This window comes from Hemicordylus capensis, chromosome 4, assembly GCF_027244095.1.
Source record: "Hemicordylus capensis ecotype Gifberg chromosome 4, rHemCap1.1.pri, whole genome shotgun sequence".
Classification (NCBI taxonomy): Eukaryota; Metazoa; Chordata; class Lepidosauria; order Squamata; family Cordylidae; genus Hemicordylus; species Hemicordylus capensis.
Genome location: NC_069660.1, coordinates 202,249,699 through 202,275,238, shown reverse-complemented (window position 1 = coordinate 202,275,238; position 25,540 = coordinate 202,249,699). Strand labels below are relative to the sequence as shown.

The 25,540-nt window shown below is 44.0% G+C and overlaps 1 protein-coding gene across 4 annotated transcripts in view; it reads right to left on the bottom strand.

Annotated features, from left to right (window-relative positions):
* Positions 1-25,124, bottom strand: part of CDH20 (cadherin 20) — a 278,191-nt gene extending 253,067 nt beyond the window's left edge. For all 4 annotated transcript variants that reach the window (XM_053248507.1, XM_053248506.1, XM_053248512.1 and 1 more), the window contains exon 1: positions 24,360-25,124. The gene's annotated coding sequence lies outside the window, so the exon portion shown is untranslated. The remainder of the gene's footprint in view (positions 1-24,359) is intronic.
* Between the last annotated feature and the right edge of the window lie 416 nt (positions 25,125-25,540).

Sequence of the window (25,540 nt, the reverse complement as noted above, 5' to 3'; positions counted from 1 at the left end):
TATGATTTTCATAGTGCTGACTCAGGCCTTATTCCAATCTATTCTCACTTGTTAGATAGTAGTTCAAGTGTTCACTGATGTGTTCAAGACTTTTGGTAACTATTTGTTTGTAGCTTCCAAACGTATACGAGACAAAATTAATTCAAAAGGTGCTACTCAGCCAAAGCCTTGTGTGCACTCTGCTGGTCCTATCAACAACTAAACCACTGTGGTCCCAATTTCTAACTATGGCCATGGCTTACAACCAAATGAGAGGATAAACCAAAACTTGCAGTGTCAGATTACAGAAAACAAAGTTGACCTCCTAACACTGCATGCTTCTAATAGCATGCACACAGTGCTAGCCCCTGTGCTTTCAAAGCTTCTAGAGCACAAATGAAGGTCAGGGATGTGTTTCTGCTGTAACAAAATACTTCTGGAGTTTGAGGAATGCATTGAAATAGTTGCACCTTTGCCCAAGGCATTGCCCACACATTGGAAACATGGTGATTAGTGGTGTGTGTGTGTGTGTGTGTGTGTACTGCACTAGTTAGGATGTTAGCCAAATACATTATCAAAACAAAGAACTGGAAATTAAATAATTTCAGCAGACTTTTTCCAAGGAAAAGTAATTAACATTTAAATGCGAGCACTGCCCAAGAAATGTCAATTGGAATTTCATTTCATATTGACATTGAGCTCTTGATTTTCACTTCTGTGTGAAGCTGCTCTTAGTTTTACATTCTTTCAGGAAAGCTGTGAAGCCTTTTTAGAGTTAGACCATTGAGAGGCAGGTTGGTTTTACCCCTGAAATGATGTGATATTGCAGTGCCTTTTTAGAATTTTTTTTTTAATTTATCGTTCAATTTTTATACCGCCTTTCAAAAGGCATCCCAAGGTGGTTTACAAAAGTTAAGATACAATAAAGCTCCATTAAAATTACATTTTAAAACCTTAAAATCAGTTAAACAGTAAATTATGTTGGCATCCCCTCCCCTCTTCTTCATTCAAAACTTTGTTCTTTATAATAGCAGAGTTACTGTGATTTACAAAGAATATAAGAACATTCTGATCTGTATGTTTGGGGTCAGACATTTTCATTTGTTTTAAGTGTGTTTGGAAGCCCCTTGGAGAGGACTTGCTTATTTAAATGAATGAAAATAAATAAGCTTCTAAGAAGCAGTGGGAAGGAAATTTTAAGCTTAAAAACACATTTGCCTGTGTACCTTGATCTCAAATATTTGAAGCTACAAAAAAGTATTTGAATTACAGCATAAAAGATATGTCTAGACTGAATTGTTATTGGAATTGTGCGAAATGTTCCTTTCATCCACAGAGCCTTGAAATGAGAAACCACATTGCTTCTTTTGCTGGTATGATCTATCATGTCAATATGTACTCGGTGATCTGTATCAGTGGATTAACATATTGAAACGCTCATGGCACTTAGCCAAGTTGGTAAAGTTTTAGAACAGTTTTTTTTAAAGCCACAAATGAGTGTCGCTTTGGGGCATGTGGAATAACCATTCTCACTACAGGCACAAATCAAAGGGTTCAGCTTAAAATGAATAAGTAGTGGTGTGCATGGAACACTCTGTGGTCTGGCGCTGGGGGGTGCACTTACCTCTCCCGCTGCTTTCCCCCTGCCTGCAGGGAGGTATGCCCCCGCTCCAAGAAGTTTTTTTTTTTAAAGGAGTGCCGGCGGGGGGAAAGTGGTGGTGGTGGGGAAGTGCACCCCCCACCCTTAAAGAACCACCCCCGCCCGGCACCGAACCTTCAAACTGCACCACATTCATACTGGTTTGGAGACCTCTACAATGGCCTCCGGACCAGTTCGTGTACATCCCTATGAATAAGAAGTTCTGAAACCACCCCCTCATTTCTGAGGGTGAATAGAGATAAACATTTACATAGCATTAACTCTCCATGGGCTACATACAACCACATGAGGAGCTAATTATCTGTAGTGCCCATCAACCTGCAGATAATTTGATCATGTCCCCACTATGGAATGGGAATGCAGGGGAGTGGGCATGGTAAAGTTCTTTTCAGCATGTGGGCAGACATTACAGGTGACTGGCCTCTCATTGAGTTGTTCATGCTGTGCAGTCAACTACAGCTTGGTTAAGATTGTCATTATATACATTCGTGGTGGAGTGGGCAGGAGGACTGATACCAGCAAGTATTTTACCACTCCTGAACCTGAAGTATGCTAAACTCCTCCATACCACTTGGCAGGATGCTAGAAACAACTAAACTACCAGTGGGAGCCCCACCCCAGCAGAGTTTGGTCTTCTAAATGAGTCCTGATAATTGGCTTACCTAGTGGTTACATGCACACAGTAGTAAGGGTCATACAATTTACCCACATGGTCAGCTGATCTAGTCACATGAGTATCATATAGGTCTTGCTCATGTGACTAGATCAGCAGACCTACAGCAGCACTGTGTGGGTAGGATTCGATACTGATAAAATATGTTATATGAAAAGGGAAATCATGCAGTAAAAACTGTCAGGCCTGAGGCATTCACACCTTAGCTCCAGGGCTTAATTATTCCATCAGTCTACAAGGGAAGTGCCAATGTGGTAAATTGGCCTCCAATTCTAAGGACTGTTTTGCTGGACAGCAAAGCTGCCAGGAAAAGAGATGAATGTTTGAGAGAGAGAGAGAGAGAACTCTCCTAGGCAAGCACCACAGCAATATACAAAGAATACACAAAAGAGTGCAGTGAAATTTCTGCCAATCCAAACTCTGTTTAGAGTGGCAAATTCCTGTGACTATTTAGGAATAAAAGGAAGAGGTCCAAATGGCTCCCATGAAACGTTGCAGAGGTTGATATATGGTTCTCCTAATTCAACACACACTAGAAGCCAAACATCTTTTTTTCAAGGTAATGTCCTATTGTATGGAGGGTGCTTAGATAGAAACAACCACATAACTGAAGATGGTCTCTGGCTGTAAGTGATCAGTTAATCTATCATATAGATGACAAAAATACAGTAAGAGAGATTGGGAAAGATTAAAGGATGTATTTCAACAAAGAACCACGAATAGTCAAGTTTCTCTTATGCTGCTGTTGTGTAATAAAAGATTCAGAGAGGGAGCATGTTTGCAGAAGGACATGGACTCATTTTGGGGAATACTAAACAAATTGGAACTGCAGGAGATAAATATGCCTGAAACAGCAACAAATGGACTTAAATATCTTGCCTAAAGGTAGATCTATGTAAAGTTCTTTGAGAACTTTGGTGGAAGAGCAGTATATAAATATTTGTAGTAGTAGTAATAGTATTAGTAGTGGTGGTGGTGAAGATTCAAAGAGGGAGAGTGTCTACAGGAGCACATATGCTCGTTTTTGGAGAGCACATATGCTCTCTTTCACATTGAGAGAGTTGGAACTGAAAGAGATAAATATACCTCAACCAGCAAAAAAGTTTTAATAACCTAAAAAATATGAGAATATTGTCATTTTTCTGCAAATTAAAGAAAATGTGACTTTCTGTTTTGTGCAGGAACATTTGCTAGAGTTTAATTTGAAATAGCGAACAGGAAGGGAGGAATCAGTTTAAAAGCCTATAAAGATGCTGATGGTAGGCAATGTTTTATATGTGAAAGCACCTTGCATTTAAGGAATGAATGTCCTAATAAAAAGCAAGGGAATTATTCTCAATAAAGAAAAGAGAACAAGGCTAAATTCCAGAAAAAACTGACTCTCTTAAACAAATTTGCCTATGCAAAAGTGAAAGCAGTGAAAATAATTCTGAGAATGATGAAAAACTGTGTGCTGCAAAAGAAATCATCTGCAGAATTGATGCAAGTCTGTGTAAAAACAAAATATATTTGGATAGTGGAACTACTTCAAATTTCTTTAATAATTTGCAAGATTTCTCTCAGATAAGCATGGAACATAAAAGACCTATATAACATGGTAATGGGCAGCAAATTTTTGCAGAAGGAAAAGTGACAGTTTATATGAAGTGTAATCTTAGTACAAATAGAGTGAATGAAGTATGTATTCCAGAGGCATAATTTGTTCCAAGTTTGCAAAACAGTTTAATGAGTGTAAAAACAGCTACAAGGCATAGATGTAGAGTTCTTTTCAGAAAGGACCATTGCTTTATTTTCAAAGGAAGAAAACTTCTAATGAAAGGCATGTTGAAAGATGATCAACTGTATGAAATAGATTGCAAAAGAGAGGAAGCTAATGTTGCAAGTGAGTGTGCAAAGATTCCATAAGTTTATGGCATCACTGATTTGGGCACCCAAGCAAGGAATGCTTGAGCATTCCGGATTTGGGCTTCCAGGCAAGCCCGGAGGTTCAACAGCAGCTAGCCCGCCTAAGAACCTCTCCCCTAAAATGAGGTTAGTGAAGTGAGCACTCCACTAACCCCATTTTACTGATTGTGTGCTGCTGCAGCATGGCTCCATGCCACAGTGACACACAAGTAGACCCAGAGGTGCACCTCGGTAATTTTGGAGGCTGGACCTATAGGCCTTTGGAGGGCCACCCCACATGATGCATATTAAGCATCATTTTTAACATGTAGGTTCTTGAGGGTATAAACCACACCACCCAGGACAGACTAAAGATTATTTGAGGGGCCCAGGGGGTGTGGAGGCCCTGGACTTTGGCCCCAAAGTCCAGGGGTAAGAGCACCTCAGAGCAGATCCCTGACTGGGAAGTTACAAAAAGCCTCCCAGCCTCGGGGTCTCCTGAGAATGCCCCGCACACTTGCGCGGGGCATCCTGAGACTTCTGGGGGCTGGGTGACACCTGATCTCTGCTGCCTCTACTGGTTCCGTGACGCTGGAGGGGCAGGCTCCAGGGATGGCTCTCTGCTTATGTGTAGGTGAACCCTCCTACACATTGATCATGTCTAGAGCCTCAAAGCAAAAGCAAAAGGGGCACATATTGATCAACCACAGAAAGGCAATCCAGTGAGGTTTTGTATTCTATTCACAGTGATATTTGTGGGCCCTTCCCAGTAAAGAATATCTATTTCCTGACTTTCATAGATGATTTTTCTCACTATACTTACACTTACCTACTCATAGAGAAAAGTTAAGTGTTGCTAAAACTTAAAGGATCTGTGGCTAGAGTGTGTGAAAAACACTGGGAGAAAAGCTAAGACTTTGCACACTGATAATTGTGGGGAATATACTGGGAAAGATATTGAGCAATACTTAAAGGAACAAGGAATTAAACATGAGAGAACAATACCTTATACTCCAAAGGAAAATGGAGTGTCAGAGAGCAATAACAGAATTTTGATTGAACTATGCTTCTAGAAGTATGCTTCTTGACTCAGGTTTGAAAAGCAAATACTGGGGAGAAGCTATAATGACTGCAACCTATTTGCAGAATAGACTTTCAGCTAAAACTAAATGAGTAACACCTTTGAACTGTGAAATTGTACAAAACCTAACTTAAAGCATATTAGGGTATTCGATGCAAATCATATGCATATATTTTTAAACAACTAAGAGAAAAATTAGATTGCAGAAGTGAAGAAGAAATATTCATAGGTTATGCACTCACATATTAAACCATATTAAAATTAAAACTAGATATCATTAAAAGCCAGGCTAAAAAGATGGGTCTTTAAGGCTTTCCTGAAGGCCTCCAAAGAAGATAAGTAACTAAGTAGATAAGTAAGTAAGAAAGAAGATAAGATTAGTAAGTAAAAAGTATCAAACTCTTTAGTTAATGTTGGCTTCCTGTTCAATCACAATCTTCCTCCAAGGAGCCCAGAGCGGTGTACTACATACTTAAGTAAGTTAGGCTGAGGGAGAAGTGACTGGCCCAGAATCACCCAGCAAGTCCCATGGCTGAATGGGGAGTTGAATTCAAGTCTCCCCGGTCCTAGTCCAGCACTCTAACCACTACATCACGCCGGCTCATGGTACTGAGCTGGTGGTGCTGCCGCTCGAGGAAGCTTCCAGGTGCAGTGGTGCTCCCCCCATCAGCCTGTGGTGCAGCATGGTGGCTCTGGCACACACCTGGATTCTGCGTGTGCATGGGGGCCATGTTCATGGTCAGCAACACCATGCTGACCAAGCAAATGGGCTCCATGCATGCATAGAGCCCAGGTGTGTGCCGGAGCAAAACCAGTTCACAGACCGGAAGTTTGGTCTGAATTTGGACCACACTGCGAACATTAGTCATGCATAACCCTAGAATGTAGCCCTCCAGCCCAAAAGTTTGCCCACTCCTGATCTACTATTACGATGATGACAACCATTTATATACAGTTCTTCAACCAATATTTATATACCACCCTTGATCTAGGACCTTTTATTTATTCTTTTGTGTAGTGTAGCAACAAATTTATGGATAACTAAATACAAAATAAGCTCATGATGTTTCAAAGACATATTGTAAGTATATGGAGCAATATGACAGAAGTAACCGATCAGGACTTGGAGAAGGAGGCAGAGATAGATTATGTCAAGTAAATGCTGAGAACCAGCCTGGACTGGTGTGGAAACAGTGTGTTACATTGGCCAGGGGATGGTGACAAGGATGGTGGAGCCAGCCCACAATTCAAATTCTTGCAGGTATGTAGCCCTCCAGCCCTCAAATCTGTCCACTCCTGATCCAGGAACTTTTATTTATTCTGCTGTGTAGTGTAGCAACAAATTCATGGATAACTGAATACAAAATGAACTCACATTGTGTCAATTACATATTGTAGGCATATGGAGCAACATGACAGAAGGAACAGATCAAGACTTGGAGAAGGAGGAAGACAGATTATGTCAAGGAAATGCTGAGAACCAGTTTGGGCTGGTGAGGAAGCAGTGTGTTGCATTGCCTCCACCCAACTTGGGATTTGCTGCTGATGGAAAATGACATAGTGGAGGAGAGAAGGGGTTTCTTCCTGCTAGCTCCCTTTTTCTGGCCATAGAAAGAGCAAGGTTGTCCAACCCTGGAGACCTAAGCAGACCTAAATTGTGAATGATGCATGTATCTATAAATGGGTGCTTTCCCCAGCAATATAAATGGAAGCATCAATCAGAAACGATCTGACCCATGCTTCTGTGCATTTTGAGGAGAAAAGTGACTATTCAGGCATGCCTGCATGATTCATGATTGACCCAGTGCAAATGTATTTTGTATTCAGTTATCCATACCCAAGTACAAAAAGTAAATTGTGAATCAGCCATCAAAGGCTTATGGGTTAATGGCCAATACTCTTCCCAGATGTTCTGTACAACTGCTGCAATAATAATTTGCTGTGTTTGACCATTCAGCCATCTGCCCAACATATTCTGCTACAACAATCAGATGTAGACATTGCTATGGAATGAAATTATCATTTTATTAATTACCCTTTAATTAGTTGACACATGCAGTATTTTAGCCATAATTGGCCTGAGACGGTATACTTACAGGGATGGAATGTGATTGTGAATTTGCTTGTCATGAATAACAATTATGCCTTTGACAAAGCAATCTCATTATGAAGATGTACTGAACATTTCAAACCTCTCCTTTCCACAAGATAATATTGAGCTAAATGCTGAAATTTATTGGCATACATAAATGCAGATACAGCTTGCATGTGTGCAGTGTCTACATAATTTATGTGAAATGAGGTTTTGCCAGGAATGGATCCTTATTGGTTTTAAGCAAGCCACGCACATCTGTTACTATTTAAGTATGGTTGTTTAAGAAACACGCATTAGAATTCTTCCAAAACTACCCTATATGGATTTAACTGGTCTTTTGTACTATTTCTGTAACTGGGCAAGGAGGAAAAGACCTGACTGCGATATCAATTTAACTAATAAACATACCAAAGGGACAACTCTCCTGTGCCACGTCACCCTGACAAATAATGCCTTCTTAACAATACCATCCACATGTCCTGGAGCAGATTAACCTTTTTGCCGCCTATGGGCAAAAAGGGTTTTGCTGCCCTTCAAAAAGAAAAAGGAAAAAGGAAGTACTGCGGGGGGGGGGGGTAAGAGGAAAGTCCCCCTCCTGTCTCCTTCACTTCATTTTTTAAAAAAGCCGCCGCAGTGGCTATAGCTGCGGGGAGGGAGGGCAAGAGGAAAGTCCCCCTCCTTTACTTCTCTCTCTCTCTTTTTTTTAAAGGCAGGGAAGCGGTGGCAGTAGCTGCTGCACAGAGGGGGAGTGGCCGGGTAAGTAGAAAGTTCTACCCTTTTGTCCCCTAAAAGATGGCCGCTACAGTTGGCAGCGGGATGGGTGATGGTGGAGGCCGCTGGCTTCAGGGAGGGCGAGTGTGGGTGTGAGGAGAGGAGAGGAGAGTCCATCAGCTGTAGTAGAGGGCAGGTATAAGAAAATTCCTGTTAACAATCGGATTTGTCCTTGTGGCCAAGGTGTAGAAACGGTGACTCATGTTTTGTTACATTGTTTATTCTATAAGGATATTCGTTCTGAACTGATTGCCCCTCTTTTACTGAATATCCTTGGTAGAACTGGGGACGGGTATGTTTCTTTTCTGTTAGCAGACTGTAGTGAATGTATAACACTGAATGTGGCTAAATTTTGTGCAGCAGCAGTCAAGATTAGATCTAAATTGTTTGCGTAAATGGTATTAGAATTATTGGTTCACTAATTCTGCCCCTTGTTTTCTGTATTTTGCAAAACGAATTGTATAGTCTTGCTTTTGATATCGGTCACTGACCGTAATCATTCATTCATTCATTCATTCGAGAGCAGAGTCCTCCCTCCTTTACCTTTAAAAGCCTGGGAACTCTCCTCTCCTCACACCCACCCTCACCCTCCCTGAAGCCAGCGGCCGCCACCATGCCCCATCCTGCCACTGATTTTAGGGGACAAAAGAGAACTTCCCCCTCACCCAGTCACTCCCCCTCCCCACATCAGCTACTGCTGCCACTGCCCTGCCTTTAAATAAAAAAGTGAAGTAAAGGAGGGGGACTTTCCTCTCCCCTCCCCGCAGCTACTGCCACGGCTAAAAAAAAAAAAATGAAGTAAAGGAGGCAGGAGGGAGACTTTCCTCTTGCTGCCTGCTGCTTTTGATAGAGGCAGAGGCATGGCAAAATTTGAGGAGCCGCCACTCCTCAAATTTTGCAGCCGTAGGCAGATGCCACCTCTGCCTCTGTGCCAATCTGCTGGTGCACGTCATGTGAGATCAGCTTTCCACCACCTTTACCATGAGGGTGGGGAGCAGCTTAAGCTGTTAGAAAAGGCAGTATTTGCTCTTTCAACTGGTTTTTGAAGTAATTTTAGTGAAGTGTTTCATATTAATAAATATTCATAGTAGTAGTAGTAGTAGTATATTAAGTAATAATTTACTCAGAGATCCAAGATTTCAAACTGGGGTTGGTACCATTATTCCTCCAAACCACATGCTGTTGGTAAATACAAAAGGCCTTGACATGCAAAGAATCGCTCAGAACTAGATCTGCAATAATTTCCTGTTGGACATATGAAGCTGCCTCAGACCATTGCTCCATCGAGATCAGACCATTGCTCCATCGAGATCAGTATTATCTATGCTGACTGGTAGAGGCATTCCGAGATTTCAGACAGGGGTCTTTCCCAATACTACTCAGAAATGCCAGGAATTTTGGACCTTCTGCAGGCATTGAAAAATCATATGCTCTATCACACAGTTTCTTAACCTTGGCCCCCCAGATGATGTTGGACTACAACTCCCATCATCTTCAGCCACAAAGGCCATGTCTGGGGATGATGGGAGTTGTAGTCCAACAACATCGGGGGGCCAAGGTTAAGAAACCCTGCTCTATCACTAAGCTAAGGCCCCTCCCCAAAGGAAGACCAAATTTACATGTTATGAAGGAAACGTGAGGTTCTTGGCACCATTGCCCCCTTATAACACAAATGTGAAAGCTGAGGGGTACTTGCACCAAGAATTGGTCAACAAAATGGGGGCAGTTAATTCCTTCTGTCCTCCAATTATTCTCCTGCAAATGCCCCCAAGTTATTTTAAAAGTGTTTTCCCTCAGTCAGGTTGCAAACCTGGAAGCGAGTCCAGTTAGGGGGAAACCAGCAAGGGGACTGCAGAGGAGAATGGCCATGCATTGGAGAAATTAAGCATTCTTCCCTTCTGTCCACAAATCATCCTCTATAAGTATATCCCTCTTCCCATATTCCTCCTTATTTCAGCAAATGTGAACTGACTGCAGAAAGGCAGCTCTCCCAAATACCTGAAAGTGGGCAGGAAAGCGGGCGGGGGGAGGCAGGTAGGTGGTGCATGGAACTGTAGGTCTATTGGAACATGTCTGAATGTGATGTCTGAAGGCAGCCACTGTGTTATTACAGTTACCTCAATTGGAGAAAATTGAGAGAACTCTCCGTTTACCTAGGTACACATGTGAAACCCCCATGGCATGACTGTGGGTCTATTGGAACATGTCTAAATGTGATGTCTGAAGGCAGCCACTGTGTTATTACAGTTACCTCAATTGGAGAAAATTGAGAGAACTCTCCGTTTACCTAGGCACACATGTGAAACCCCCATGGCATGACATTTTTAGTTGTGTAATTTTTATAGTCTTGTTTTAATTTTTTCTATGTGAACAGCCTTGTGATTGTTTTTAATGAAAGGCGATATATAAATTTAACAATAAATAAAAATAAATAAATAAAATGTAGTTGAGGAGTTTCAGGGGCTACACCTCCCTTTGCTCTGGACAATCCTGAACCCATGGTTGGCTATTAACTCTTCCAAAAATCAGTCAGTTTGCCTGGAGGAGACAAGATTACAACCTACATTGACTTTAAAATATATTTTATTTGTTAATATTAAAGAATGCTTGAGCCAAGGGCACTATTTGTATCTGATATGTGATGGGAATGCCCTTTGGCCCAACTTCAGATCTTTGCTTACTGCACTGATCATTGGCCAGCAAGGCGGGGAGGAAGGAAGAGCACGGAATCAGCTTCAATAGATCATCAGTTCTGTCAGAGCTGATGGCACCATCAATGACCAAAGATATACACATGCAAAAAAATAACATAGCCTGGTGGGCCACTGTGTGAAACAAGATGCTGGACTAGATGGGTCTCGGGCCTGATCCAGCTGGGCTGTTTTTATGTTCTTAGAGGATGCTCAGTTGCTCAATTTCTTGTGCTCTTGGTCTGCTTGCACAAGTGTTGTACTTCCCTTGCCCCTGCCACCAAGATGGACCAGGAGCCATCTTGCTCTGAGGAGAGAACACAGAAAGAAAAGAATAGACACAGGTTGGGGGCTGCCACCATCCAGATCCCATGTTCCAGTAGAGATGGCCGCTCCCTCCCACAACTGCCACCACAGAACAACCAGGGACCAACTTGCTCTGAGGGGAGGAGAGAAAGAAATGATCCTTAAGAGCTCACCATATAAGATCTAAATATGTTGCTTGATGTATTGTTCTTTATTTAAGCTTTTATGTAAACCACTTTGGGAAGTTCACCTGAAAAGCAGTATGTAAATGCTCACAAAGACAGTGGATAATTCTGCATCATTCTCTGCAACATATGCAGTTGAGGAAGAAGTTTCACAGCAGAAGGTACTCCAAAGGTTAACCCATGTTGCATCAGCTCAACACTAGTGGAGTGCAGGCTCCTGACTAGCTAGTGCACCATGTTTGCATGAGTGCAGGGTTAGTTTGAGGGTACAGGGTCAGTTTATCCACTGACAACTGTAACTTGTAGCACAGGAGAGCAGTGCACACAACCCCAAGTTCTAAATGTGAGGATTTTACCCAGGGGCAGAGCCACCACTGTGCAGACAGGCCCAAAAAATCTGGGCCGCCTTTTCTCTGGAGCCTCCCCTGGCACCCTAGCCATGCCCCCTGCATCTGAAGTCAGATGCAGGGGTGTGGCCATATGTGGAAATGAAGCCACACAGCCCTGTTTACAAGGTGCTTCAGCCAGCGCAGGGTTTCCAGCCTGGCAGGGAGCACCTTTCCCTTTCTGGAAAGGCAGAGAGATGTTTCCTAGCCAGGCTGGGAACCCAGTGCTGGCTGAAGCATCTCACAAATGGAGCAGTTTGTGAAAAGCTTCAGCCAGCACTGGGTTCCTAGACTGGCTGACAATGCATCTCTCTGTCTTTCCAGGTAGAGAGAGGAGCTCCCAGTCATACTGCAAAGCCAGAGCTGGCTGAAACACCTTGTGAACAGGGCTGCATGGCTCCATTTCCACATAAGGCCATGCCCCTGCATCTGACATCAGATGCAGGGGGCATGGTTAGGATGACAGGGCCTGGGTGACTTTTTACACATCTGATTTTACTCCCTCCTCCCGTGCACATGATACAGCCTTCGAGCAGATTATCCGTATTGGATTGACTGCTTCTCTGTTACACCAAACAGCATAAGCTAATAAAGCAAGGGGACCACAGCAGGGCAAGCAGTGGCTAATTGTGCAGTGAAATGTAGCCTATTCTTGATAGGCAATGTGGAAACTTGCACCATGAAAACTGCAAAACATCAACCACTGCCAAAGAAAATCACCATCACTGAGTTTTCTATTAGAAAAGAGTAATGTAAGGCTAGTCAATCTTTCTTTTGATCCTACAGATTCAAAGAGCTAAAATTACTTACAACATAATTTGCATTATTTGCTATGTCATCTCACAACTGTGCAAATGTCCCTGTTTTGTGTTGAGTGTGGAAAAACACACAGATGGCCAAAAAGTTTCATCAAAACAGCATTCGAACCAGTTGTTTCGATGGAACAAAACTCAAAACATTTTGAATGTTTCCGCCATAGGGAACAATGGGGGAAACCCGAAACACCCCATTGATCCCCATGGTTCGCTCCTAGGGACACCAAAGTGGGTTGGGTGCTAGGGCATGATAGATGCTACCCACCACCCAACCCACAAAATAAATGTACAAGCAGGATTTTAAACAAATGTTTAACGCTCATAGGGGGTTTGGGGGGGAAAGGTTAAACATTTGTTAAATGTGTTTGTTTGTTTGTTTTGTTCATAGATTGTTATAGCTTCAATAGCACAGCATATTATAGTCAGAGCTGAGAAAACCACAAACTCAAACCTTCCTTCCTTCCATCCTGCCTGCCACAGAGAGACAGGAGGACAGAGGTCATGTCCTGGGCTGCTCAGCTCTGAGCTCAGCTGTCTGAAGACTCCAAACAGGAAGAAATGTGAACAGCACTCTAAAATATCCCCCGGGGGATGGGGCTGCTCTGGAAGAGCATCTGCATGCTTACTTGAGTGCAGAAGATTCCAGGTTTCCTCCCTGGCATCTCCAGAAATAGGACTGGGGGAGAGACTCCTGCCTGTAACCTGGGAGAAATCTGATTCTGTGTACTGTAGACAATACTGAGCAAGATGGACCAATGACCTGACAAGAAACAAAGCTTCTAGACACTCACCATGAGAAGAACTCCTCTATATTTTCTTCTCCTCGAGTGTATATCCCACAACACTGCTGCCTGCCTGTGTCTGGATAACACCAAGGCCTCATATTGGTGCTGAGCCCCAGCAAACAGAGTGACATATGGATCAGGACACTAGTCCATCTCATAATGGGCCATGGCGGTGGTGTTTGTGTGTGTCTGCATGTATCAGCAGAACTAGTAGGCAGACTGTGACACATCTGATTTTGGGGTTGGCCAGGGTTGGGGCAAACTGCCAGTGGTGTTGCAGTGGGTGGGGGTGACCATGAGTCACTCACTCTCCATGGCCAGCATGGGATAGCCCAGCAGCAGGAGGTTGGCCTTCAAGAAGACCAGCTGCTCCACCAAGTGATCCGCAAAGTGTGAACGATGGGGTATCACCACATCCCTGGCCACGGAGAATACCCTCTCACTCTGAACACTGTTTGGCAGGCATGAAAGGAACCATCCAGCAACCATCACCAAGTCTGGCCAGCCTTGGTGGTATTACCTAAAACTAGATTGGCTCCATCTCCTGGCCTGTCACCAGCTCCTGCAGGTACTGCAGAACACACTGCTCAGCACTGCTTCAGGGCTTTGTGGGCTCCTCCTGTACCCCAGGCAAGGTGCCAAGGAAGCCCTCAGTGAACCACTGGGTGGAACATTGAGGTGGAATTACCAGCTCTTGGCCCTGCCAGGGACACCAAGCTGCTGGGCCGGGAAGAGATGGTAGGCACTAGCTGTAGGCACTCTTGAATCCACCTCTCCTGGGCTTGCCTAAATTTTTTAATCAGGAGGGCCCTACCTTAGGCAGCTGGTCACAGGAGAGTGCTTTGCCTTTTATCCTTGGGTCACATAGGTAGGCAAAAACAGGCTCTGCCGATGGACCCAAATGTGTCCTGAGCCAATCTACCACTCCAGTCCACAGCTGACCTGCGAAGGTGATTGCTTCCTCAGTGTTCAGCATGGACTGGAGCTAACCCAATGTCTTCTTGAGAAGAGCAGCGGGCAAAGCCTGGCTCAGCGTTGCTGTCTTGGCACACAAGCTGTTCAGGGCAACGAAGGATGGATTGAGTGCCAAGACAACTTTGGAAAAGAGCACCTAATCCTGGGTGGATGGGTCGCATACTTCCAAGGCACACCTCCTTGCCAGGCCATGAATAGCCAGCTCTTGCTCCTGCAGATACTGGAGCAAGAGAAAGGTGGAGTTTGACCTGGTCAGAGCATCCTGAGAGATTAGGTGTGCAGGTAGGCCATGCTCAAGCTGCCTCTCCAGGATAATTCACCTATCTTTTTCACTCCGGTGGAAGTAAGCTGCTATCCTGCAGCACCTGTCCACAAGAGTAGCCATGGCAGCAGCAGACTGGCTAAAGGTGGTACATGAGGGGATCTTGTAGTTGGGGGCAAGCAGTAGCCCCGCTGGCAGAAGCTGGCATTCTCTTCCGTGTGGAACGGCTGGTCATCCAAAGTGATCATCTCCTCAATGACACAGGTGATGAGATGAGGCTTTGGGTGATCAGACTGCACCCACCATGCAGGCAACTTCCCCTGCTTGGGAGCAGGAGCAGGTACCGTGCTGCTAATTATGAGCATACCAGTCCTACTGCTGCCAGGAGGAGCAGCCCCTTCCCCAGTAATGCTATTGCAGGTGCTTCAGTATCCCCAATGCCACAAGATGCTTAGGGCCCTTCTCTGCTGACCTGTGCCCTGTAGTGGGTGCAGACAGCATGGGTTGAGTCACAAGGGCAAAGCTCAAAGTGGTCCCACACCATGTTGCCATACGAGCTGGTCTGGCTCTGTTTCAGTTGATACTGGGGCTGCTGATTCTTTCTGGGGGCCACCACCACCAACCAAGGTCCAGGGCTGAGAAGGTCCAGGAAGTGAAATGGTTTCTTCCTGCTCCTCCTAAGTCTCAGACGGGGGGCGGGGTGCACTGCCAAGGGAGATTGGGGAGGATCATGAGACTGATCTAGCTGGGCTAGCAGTTGACACAATAGTCTCCTCTACTGCCATAGGAAGAGTTTCTTCCTTGACAGGGGAGGACCTCCCTCCTAATTCTAGCTCAGCCACCACAGGTAGCTCAGCTGCAGTACTACCCTTCTCCAGAAAGGTGAGCCTGCGCACAGCCACAGCACTGTGGATTACTTGGGGAGTAGGCCCCTCTTGCTATATGACCAGCATCACCCTTCCCTCTGACTGTCACTCTGCTCCTGCCTTGCACCCTCCTGGACATCTTGTGGTTTTTAAAATTAAAGCCCTAACTCTGATGGGGGTGGTGGAAGAAGCACCTTTAAGGCAGGTATTTTTAAAAGGGGTATGGGGTCAAGGGTGGCCTATTTATGCTCTGTGTGCCAAACACAGCGCTATCTATAGCACTGTAGTGCACACAAAGAAGCTAGGGGGGAAAACAAATCATCTCAAATAAAGAAGTAGGCTTTATGGGGGTGGTGGCGGTGGAGGGGAGCAAGTAATAATAGGGTATGTCAAAGGGAAGGGAAAGGGAATTACTGGGGCCTCTCCTAACCCACCCCTCCTGTACTACAGTCTTGCCTAGTACCTAATCCCTTCACCAAAATAGGCCCTATTTAAAGAACCCTAACCAAAACTGGTGCGGGGGGGGGGCTTACTTTCCAGGGTCCCCTGCTGGAGTCTGGCCAGGTGCTGCTCTCAGTGGTACTCAAGCCAAGCAGACAGTTGGGGGTAGGGCAGGAGGGCACCAGGCAGGCACCCACCAACCAACTCAAAAAAATAAAATTAAAGAAGCTGGGAAGGGGGGGGGAACCACCAGGGAAAGAGAGCACCTGGCAGGCTTGGGCACCAGACACAAATCACAGAACACACCAGGTTACAAAAATTTTTAAAAATGAAGTCCAATCCGGGCACACAGCAACAGCAAAGGTGCAGCTTGGGGCTGCAAAAGGGGGGCAGGAAGCAGTGAGCACTGCATCTTAGTTATTAAAGCCACCGGTTGCTGGCTACAAGAAGAAGAAATCCACAGAAGAAGATGAAAAGTGGGCGGCGGAGCGGGGAGATAAATAAGCCACCAGGTACTCTCTGTCTTTCTCTCTACCAGGCCAAGCAGGCCCAGCTACCACCACCAGTCTGCTCTCTGCTGCTGCAGTCTCTGATCCTTCCTCCTCTCCTGATGTATCCTCTTCAAGACAGGCACACTATAAGGGCTCTCTCTGCCTCCCAGTCCCTTTAAATAAATTTTGAAACTCCTGCCTTTGCTCCCCCTCCCCCCAAGCCAATGGGGGCACAGTTGCCCAGGTCAACACTTTTGATTAACATGATAACAAGCCAAGAAGCAAGGAGATTGGAAACCGATCAGAAGCCAGTGCTGGAAAACCAATCAGCAAGGAAAAAACAGGTCTCCAAAATGGCACTCGAAAAGGTGAAATGTTTTGATTCAAAATGTGTTTGCTTTGTTTCTGGATCAGAATAGGCCCTTTATTTAAAGGATATTTTGTTTCAAGCTTGGAACACTCAAAATGGCCCATTTCATTGAGAAATGTTTCAGTGTTAAAATGTTTTGCACATCTGTAAGCCAAACCTTATTCTACCAGCACAGCAGTTCATAGCATGACACCACAGATGTATTTTATTTTATTTATTCATTCATTCAATTTCTACAACGCCCTTCCAAAAATGGCTCAGGGAAATAAATAAATAAAATGAACCCCTGTCCCCACCCCAAAAGGCTCACAATCTAAAAAGAAACATAACATAGGCGCCAGCAACAGTCACCGGAGGTACTGTGCTGGGGGTGGATAGGGCCAGTTACTCTCCCCTTGCTAAATAAAGAGAATCACCTATGAATTCTATGACTTCATAGAATTTGTGACTCCTTATCTATAAAAGCCTTAATAGAAGCTTCTTTGTTATGAAACAGTGGATGGGCTCTGCTCTCTCCAAAGCAGTTTACAATAACAATAAAAGTTACAAAAACAAAATGAAAAAACCAACAAAAAACATTAACAACAACAACAAACCAGAAGAGAGAATAAAAACCCATAACACATTACAAATCACCACATTACAGCAGAGCACATAGCCCAGTTCAAAGGGCTGGTGAAAAAGGAAGTTCTTAACCCTGTAGGTACTGAGCAAAGTCACTAATAGGCAGATTGGGAGAGGGAATTCCATAGTCTAGCTCCAAGTGTGGAACATCAACCAAGATGAAAGACAGGGCCAGTCTGAGGATTTGGTACCTGCCCCGGCCCCTTCACCTCATGCAGGCAGGTGCCTTCTGATGGGTGGGTGGCAGGTAGGCAGGCAAATAGTCACTGCTACCTGCCTTGCCCCCTTTGCCCACTGCTCCTGCCACAGCCAGCCTGCCATAGCACATTATAATGATGTCACTGCATGGCGCGGAAACATTATAATAATGTACCAAAGCAGGTGGCAGCAGGAGCAGTAGGAGGCAGCGGTGAGGAGAGCAAGTGGGTGGGCAGTACCCATCACCCTCACACTTGCTCTCCTTGCTGCCTCTGCCCTTCGCTGCTGGATGCTTCTGGGCTAGCAACCTGCTGTGGATGCTGAACCTCTGATACAACATTTGGTGGAATTCTCTGGACATCTTTTTCTGTTAGGCTAAAGAAGACAGTAACCCCTTCCCACCTCAGATTATAAACTCATAAGTAAGGACGGGAGGAAGACCTCCTTGGGGTTTTTCTCCCCCCAACTGCCTCTACTCTTTTCCACAGCTGAGAGGAAACATATCTAGAATATAATTTAATTTTTACAAACTAAGATTAAATATACTTTCATTAGATATACATCCTCACTTTTTTAAAAAGGGGGGGAAACCTACTAGAAATATATTTCTATAGCTGATGGGCATGTACAGTGTGTAACATGTCCAGAATAAGGACATAAATAGGCTTTAAGGTGTGTGGTCTATTGCACTTTTATTCTAACTGGGTTGATTCAATCTGCTCAGCTTGTTTGGATGATAAAGAGTAGAAGACTGTCTTAAAACACTTTGTGCCAACAAAATGAACAAGAAACCCAAAGCTTTCCCTCAAAATACGTTGTTGGGCGAGGGGGGGGGGTTGAGGTTTCTTTGAAGAGTTGCATTTTATTTTTATGCCTTATCACTGCACTACATTTTTTAGCATTTGGGCACAGAAGTTCAAATAAAAGGCAGTGTAGTGCTTTACCAAAGGACTGCAGCCCTACGTGCTTCATATCTCTTCTCATAATCATGCAACCTGCTGTCTTGGGAAAACTTCATGTGCTTTGTGGAATCTGGATTATATACAGTACATGTTATTGTTATTTGGCTTGCTTCAGGCCAAAAAGCCTAAAGAAAACAATTGAGTTATTCCTGAGACAATTTGTGACTTCCCCTTCTCCAACATACTGAATAGTGTCAAAGTTCAGCCACACTCAAATAATAAGAAAACTTACTTTCAGGCTGCAAGATGGATGTGTGCCTGCAGCCCTCCTGCTTTCTTTTCCTCGCTAGCAACTTCCCAATTTTCTACGCATAAAACTGACAAGTATGACAACTGTGGCTCTTTTTAAAACCTGTGAACTACCACACCATTAAGCATGACACAGCATTGTGGATGAGCTCCCTGAATTTGCACTGCAAAATGAAAGCCACATTAATCTCTGGCAGGAAATCTTCTCTGTCACTAGAGTTATACCAAAGATTAATTGGCCGAGTTTTCAAAAATGGATGTGAAATAATCATGTAATTAAAAACAAACAAAGACTAAACTTCATTGAATGGTGTTCTGTGATTAGATGCATCCAGTTCCACCCATGTCTTACTTTGTATATGCTTATTATAAAATAGGAAAGAGCCCATCAATAAAATAGTGAGCTGTATTTTATTTTCATTCTCATAAAATCTCCTCCATGACCTCTCTTCCTGCTTTGCCTTTCGCTGATCTAGTTGGATGTCACAATGGGCCTTGAGTTGGCAGATGGGTCATGGCATCTCTGGATGCCAATGGCTTAGTTGCTTTGATGTCCCAGAGGGATCACAACACTTCTGCCTATGCAGGCCCACTGTGACATCAGAAAACAGCATCCAAAAATTTGAATTCTAAGGTCCACAAGTAATTTTGTTAAACTAAATTACATGGCAAATAGTTTGATGTCCAATGTAAGGCTACCCTCAAAGTACACCGGGGCAACTCTAGATCAACTATCTTGGGGGAGCAAAGGGGTGGCAAAGAACGTTATCAGGGGAGTAAGGATTTTTCTATACATTAAATACTTATGAATAATGCAGTTAGTTTATTTACCTTATTAATGCAGCTTGCTTGATAATTTCAAACATTCAGAAAATAGGCCAGATTCCTCTTTGAAAATACTGGCTTTTAGATTAAGTCAAACCTTCTAGTCTGCTTTCCAGACTAATATTTTGCTTCACGTCAAAGACCATGTGGCCAGAAAAAGTGAGATGAGGAGAGAGGTCAGTACCAGCCCAGCTGAAATCTGCAGGGGACAAGACCTCCACTGTACACATGGTCACACCTAACCCATTTCCTGGTCAGGAAGGCAGCTAGGAATTTAGCCTTGCTCCTGGAAGGCTGGAGATGTCCCCTAACTCCCCTGGCTGGTTTGGCTTCTGCTTCTTGTTCTGGGCTGGAGTAGAGGAGTGACTCAATGAGGCTTTTAAAACACAGTGGGGGAGGGCTTAGGTTTCTGGAGGGCAAAAGAGGCCCCAAAAGAGAGAGAAAAGAAAAGCTTTAAAAGGCAGAAAAAAGTGATACAATGTACTGTGCCATGATCTCCAGCTGTCCAGCAATGCACCACAAAATCCCCAATTCAGCTGATTTTTTGTGAAAAATCATGTGTTTAAAGGAAAGAGCCACAAAATCGCTCTGTTCAGCAAAATGGTGGCCTGAAATGACCTCTGAGAACATTCCGGCCACCTAGGAACCATGGATATTCAGATCTTAACCCTTTATTTAACCACATATACCGAGGCTCAGTGTCCATGTCAGGACAGAGAGTGATGAAGTCCACCTGTATATGGTCAAATAAACCAATACAATCTGTTGGTGGGAGCTGTACATCACAAAAATGAGCCATATTTTGATAGCACTATTCTGGCTGCCTCTAGGTTATTGGGTTATGATGCTGGATTTAACCTTTAATGCCCTAAACGGTTAGTGACTCTTACGAACTGCTTCGCCACATGCAGGCTTTCCTGCTCATTAATACCGTCTGAGAAAGACCAGCTTCAGATTCCATTGCTGAGTAATATTAAACAATAGCATGGCCTTTTCTGACATGGTCCTACTCCTTTGCAGTTCATTCTCCTTGGAAAGTACAATATAGCAGAAGCCCACAAATAAAACTCTTTTCAAGCCTTATATCAATTAATGATTTTAATTAAATTACTTTTATTAATTTAATTTTATTAAATTAATTTTTATTAATTTAAATTAATGCTTTTGTTAATTGTTAATTAATGTTGATGTATTGGTTGAAATTTATATTTGTAGTGCATTTTAACATAAATGTTCTTAATGACAGATGCTTTTCAGAAGAGTTGGGTATTCAGTTGAGAATTGCCTGCAGCCCATGAACTTTTGAGTGACACCTTCTTGCTGCAAATTGTTTGAATGATTCTCCCAGAGCCTTGTAGTGCCCTGCTGATGTCCACAGACAGATGACAGTTGCTGCTTAAGGTAGATGGGGTTACAGTCACATTTCACTTACATTTCTGTTTCTTTTCTTTTTAGTAAATGTCAGGAAGCTACAGCCTGCTGTCTAGAGTGCAATTTCTTTTCAGTCAAATTGCTTATCCAAACCCACGTTTTGCACAATGTCCTATTTTAACAGCCAACTTCATCCCCAATGAAGTCTATATGTATCTGCATTCATTCCCACTCATTCCCCATAACTCTTGCCTCTCCCCTCTCTTTTTGTTTTCCCTTTGAAATTCCCTACAGTTTAAATTAATTTTAAATTGTAATCTTATTGGGGCTCGGGCCTGCCTTTTTTATATTAAAAAGTATGCTTTAAAGCACTATATTCATTGATGGTACTGTATACATAACATTAATTTCTTTGATGGTTTAAAGTCATCCTCCTAAGGCATTAATAAACATGCATTCACCCTCCTTTAAAGTAATATAGGATAACTAATGCTGTAAGAACTTTTTAGAATGCTAGTTGGGTGTTTGATAGAGCAATCTCTTTGTTTCAGACACAATAATTACAGTGTTAAAAAAACACCCAACAGTTTACTGCTTGAATCTTGCAAGTCTGCCTGAAGAGTGTCAGAGCAGCACAAAAGCTGGCACCATTAGCTTTCATCCCTGCTGAGTTGGCAATAAAGTGAGCATAGAAGAAGAATATATTAATTGGTATTAGTCAATCCATTTAAGATGCTCATTCTATAGCCACCTTTACATTTTTCTCCATGTGTGTGTGTGTGTGTGTGTGTGTGTGTGAGAGAGAGAGAGAGAGAGAACACACCCATGAAATGTCACATCAAACTGAAAGAGAGCAACAGAAGCAAGACATATAAAAAACAAAAATCACATTACACACCAAGTTTTGCCTCTGAAAGAAAAACAAGTTCAGTTTTCTTGGTTCTGTAACACTAAGGAGATGATAAGTGTAATGACAGGTGATAAATATTACAAGTAATTGGCTTGCCTCTCTCTTTCACTTGTTGCTGGTTTTTTAACTATGTCTCACTGATTACTGCACCTTTGAATCAGAATGAACAATTAACCGACTAATTATTCTAGTCACACCAACTCACAATGAAATCTTTATTCAGTGTTTACAGCAATCTTTGGCAAAGAATGCCTTGCTGTTTTTAAACTAAGAAGAACTGCACCCTTTGGCTCCTCTCGGCATCAGCTGCCTTGGTTTCAGAGTTGGATGCCAATAATCGGCCTTCTTTTTCTTTCTTTCTAAAGTGGGCACTTTTTTTTTTTAAGGGTGAAAAGAACTATTCTCATCAATGCCCCATATATTCTTCTTGATTTATACCCCAGCCACTGGGTTTCTTCCTTCCGTATCTTTTAAACATTTATTTTCTTCTACTTCAACCCCCTCCTCTCCACTACCTTCCTCCCTTCATACATGGGGGGGAGGGGCTTGGGGGTGAGGAAGCATATCCCCAAATCTGAAGAACCATCTGGCCATGATCAGCTATTGTCACCAATTCAAATGGACTGAAAAGAATATAAACTTATTCTGGGAACAAGGAAAAGACAAAGGTGTGTGGGGCAGGGGAGGAGTTCCTTGGTTTTGTTTAAAGCACCAAAAATTCACTAATTTTCACAAGTTTACACTGAACTAGAGTTATTTATCTAGTTTAAGAACTAGAGGTACTTTCTGTCATGAGGATGCATATTCCTTCCTGAATATGCCACCCCATCCAACCCCCACCCAACTCTTTTAAACACTGACCCTCACTCCTCTTAGAAATAATGTTCTATCACAGATTTCTGTAGGAATTTTGTCCACATAACTTTTCCTGCTCTTTTATTGAAGAGGTCAGGACAGGAGACAAGATGATGTTTATTTGTACGTTTATTTAGGTGGCTTCTTATACAGAGCCACCTCCCTAGAGTTTCTCTGAACAGAAACCCAACCTCCTACTGATGCTCACTCTATAGACGACTCATCACTTTATCCTGCCTTGCTCAGTGATCTTTAAAAATTAACTGTCCTATCATCTTCATTCCTTTTTAGAGATGCTCAGTGTGCACAAAGGGGTTTCCCTTCTATATAAAGCTTCCCTATGCGTACTCTCTCTCTCTTTTGACCTACAAAGATCCTCATACAAGATGGCACCACCAACCATAGTAGACCAGCCACTGATCTGTGGAACAGACCACCTTCTAGAGATATGGATCCCCTCTTCAAGTCTTTCCTGATCACCTCAGCTACATTCTTTTTCCAGTATGCAGAACTCAAATCCCATGTTCTCAAAACAAGTTCTCCATTGTTCTATATAGGACTTCCATACCTTTGTCCTTGCATTAGAAAATACCAGACATACAGCTTTATTTAATCAATAGTCACTACACTGCAGTCACACTAGAAGACCCCTATATACTTAATTCTGCATTCCAGACAGACATGTTCACAGAACTCCCACTTTTATGGAATCCCATTATCTGGTTACCCCTGCTAACTGGGCAAAGAAAGATCTTTTAGTAGGGGGAGAGCAACTGTCCCTATGCAACCCAACAGAACATCCCTCCCAGTGGCTGTTACTGTGTCCCCCTTGTGTTTCTTCTTAGACTGTGAGCCTCTCTAAGACAGGGGACTATCTTCTCACTTTTATTATGTGATCTGGTGGGAAGGGGTGGTGGTGGAAACACATATAAATATTCTTAACAATAATATCAAGTTAGACTCTTCCTCCACACACAATTTCCCATGTGCTGGTCTCCAGAATCTACAGTATAACCCTTTATACACTTACTGGAGAAAAATCCTCATTGAACTCAACTAGCTTACTTTTGAGTAAACATGCATAGGATTGAGCACTTAAATACGCCTTTCCCAGTAGAAGTCCTCAAAGTTCTTAAGGGGAAACCCCCTTTTAGCAAGGGCTCCAAACAGCACCCATTTCAAAGCACAGCGGTAATACCTAAATACCTAGTTTCCACTCCAGACACCATGCTCAGTAAGTCGGAGTAAATCATCACCCACAGAACAATCACTAGTGCGGATTAAAATCCTCCCATGAACATGGCTTCAAAAGTACACCTTTGGCTATTCCCCTTATTAAGAAGAATACAACCGGACAAAGGGCATTCAGGGTTAACTAATCTGCATTGTACTTTTACTTCGTAAAAAATACAACGGGGACCAATCTGGAAGTGTGCTCGTGTGCGCGCGCGCTCCCTCGACCTACGATACGACCCTCCACTTCCAATCTCGCCTTGCGCAGGTTTCCCTTGCGCGCTGGATGCTCGGTAACCGACGTCCCCCACAACCGCCCGCACTCATCGGGCGCCACCCAACGCACATCCTTCCTCAGGACACGAGCCTGCCCCTTCAAAGCCCTTGCGCGCGCGCGCCCACCCGCCCCTTCCTTACCTGTCGAGCCAGCGTCCCCTCCTGCCCCAAGCTGAGTTGGTGAGAGGAGGCAGAGCGAGCCTCCACCCGCACGCCTCTCTTCCAGCTTTGCTTGCTTCCCCACGAAGCCGGTCACCTCACCGCAGTCGCAGCGACGCCTCGTTCTCATTCACCTCAGCGCGCCAAGCCGCGAGGCTGACTTCACGAGGTCCCGGCAAAAACTCCAGCGCAGCGCAGCCTCGAGCCGCAATAGGCGCGCGCCTTACGCAGCTCCCTTCTGCGGACAGGCACTTCTTTGACCACCGCAGACGCCTCCCCTTTTCCCTCCAAGCAGAGGCAGGTTGAGTTTCGGCGGGTTCCTTCCTCCTCCTGCCCTCCAATAAACCTTGTAGCAGCCGCGCGGCTAGAGAATCTATCCCTCTTCTCGGTGCCTTCTGTCGCTGGACTAAGTGAGCTTCCCAAAAGAAACCGCTTTCTGTTGCTCCCGGCGGAGTGCGGGGGGGCGGGGGGAGTCAAGTTGAATTCTGGACAGGCCCGTTTCCCTCCATCGCCTCTTGAAAAAGTAGCGCAGGTTTTCCCCTCTCTAGTTCTCTGCCTCAGAGATGCGGCTTCTGCCGAGGTGAGTGTTGTTTAGTTTCTTCCCTTGGCTTCCGAAAAAGCTTGCCTTAGGAAGGCGGGAGAAGGATGAGGAAGCCTCCTTTAGCTCAAGCTAGTTTGAAATAGGAGCGAAGCATCTCTCTCTCGCTCTTTCAATCATTGTTATTTCCCGTCCTCTTTTCTCCCGGCTTGCCCATGTTCTAAGTGGCTGCTGTCTGCCTGAGCCAGTGGTACTCATTCCGCTGCTCATGAATATTCTGACAGAAGCGAACGCTGCTGAAGTAAATTGAATTAGCCAATTGATGCCAGGAATGTGCACTCTTTCCTCCTGGAGGAGCTGTCTGGAACCCCACCAGCTGAAAGTAATTAATGGCCAGTTGGCACCTTGAGGAGCAGACAGAGCCCGTGCAGTGCCAAAGAACCCTTTGTGTGTGTCTGTGTATGTGTGTATACTTACAGTTGGCCTGGCTGCCAAAAATAGCACCCCATCATATTTTGATATGTATACCATGTAAAGTGACTGTGGTTGAGGTCTTTCCATCACTGGAAAGTTGCTAATTCTGCAATACAGAAATTCTAGGCTGAATTAAATTAAAAAGGCTGAT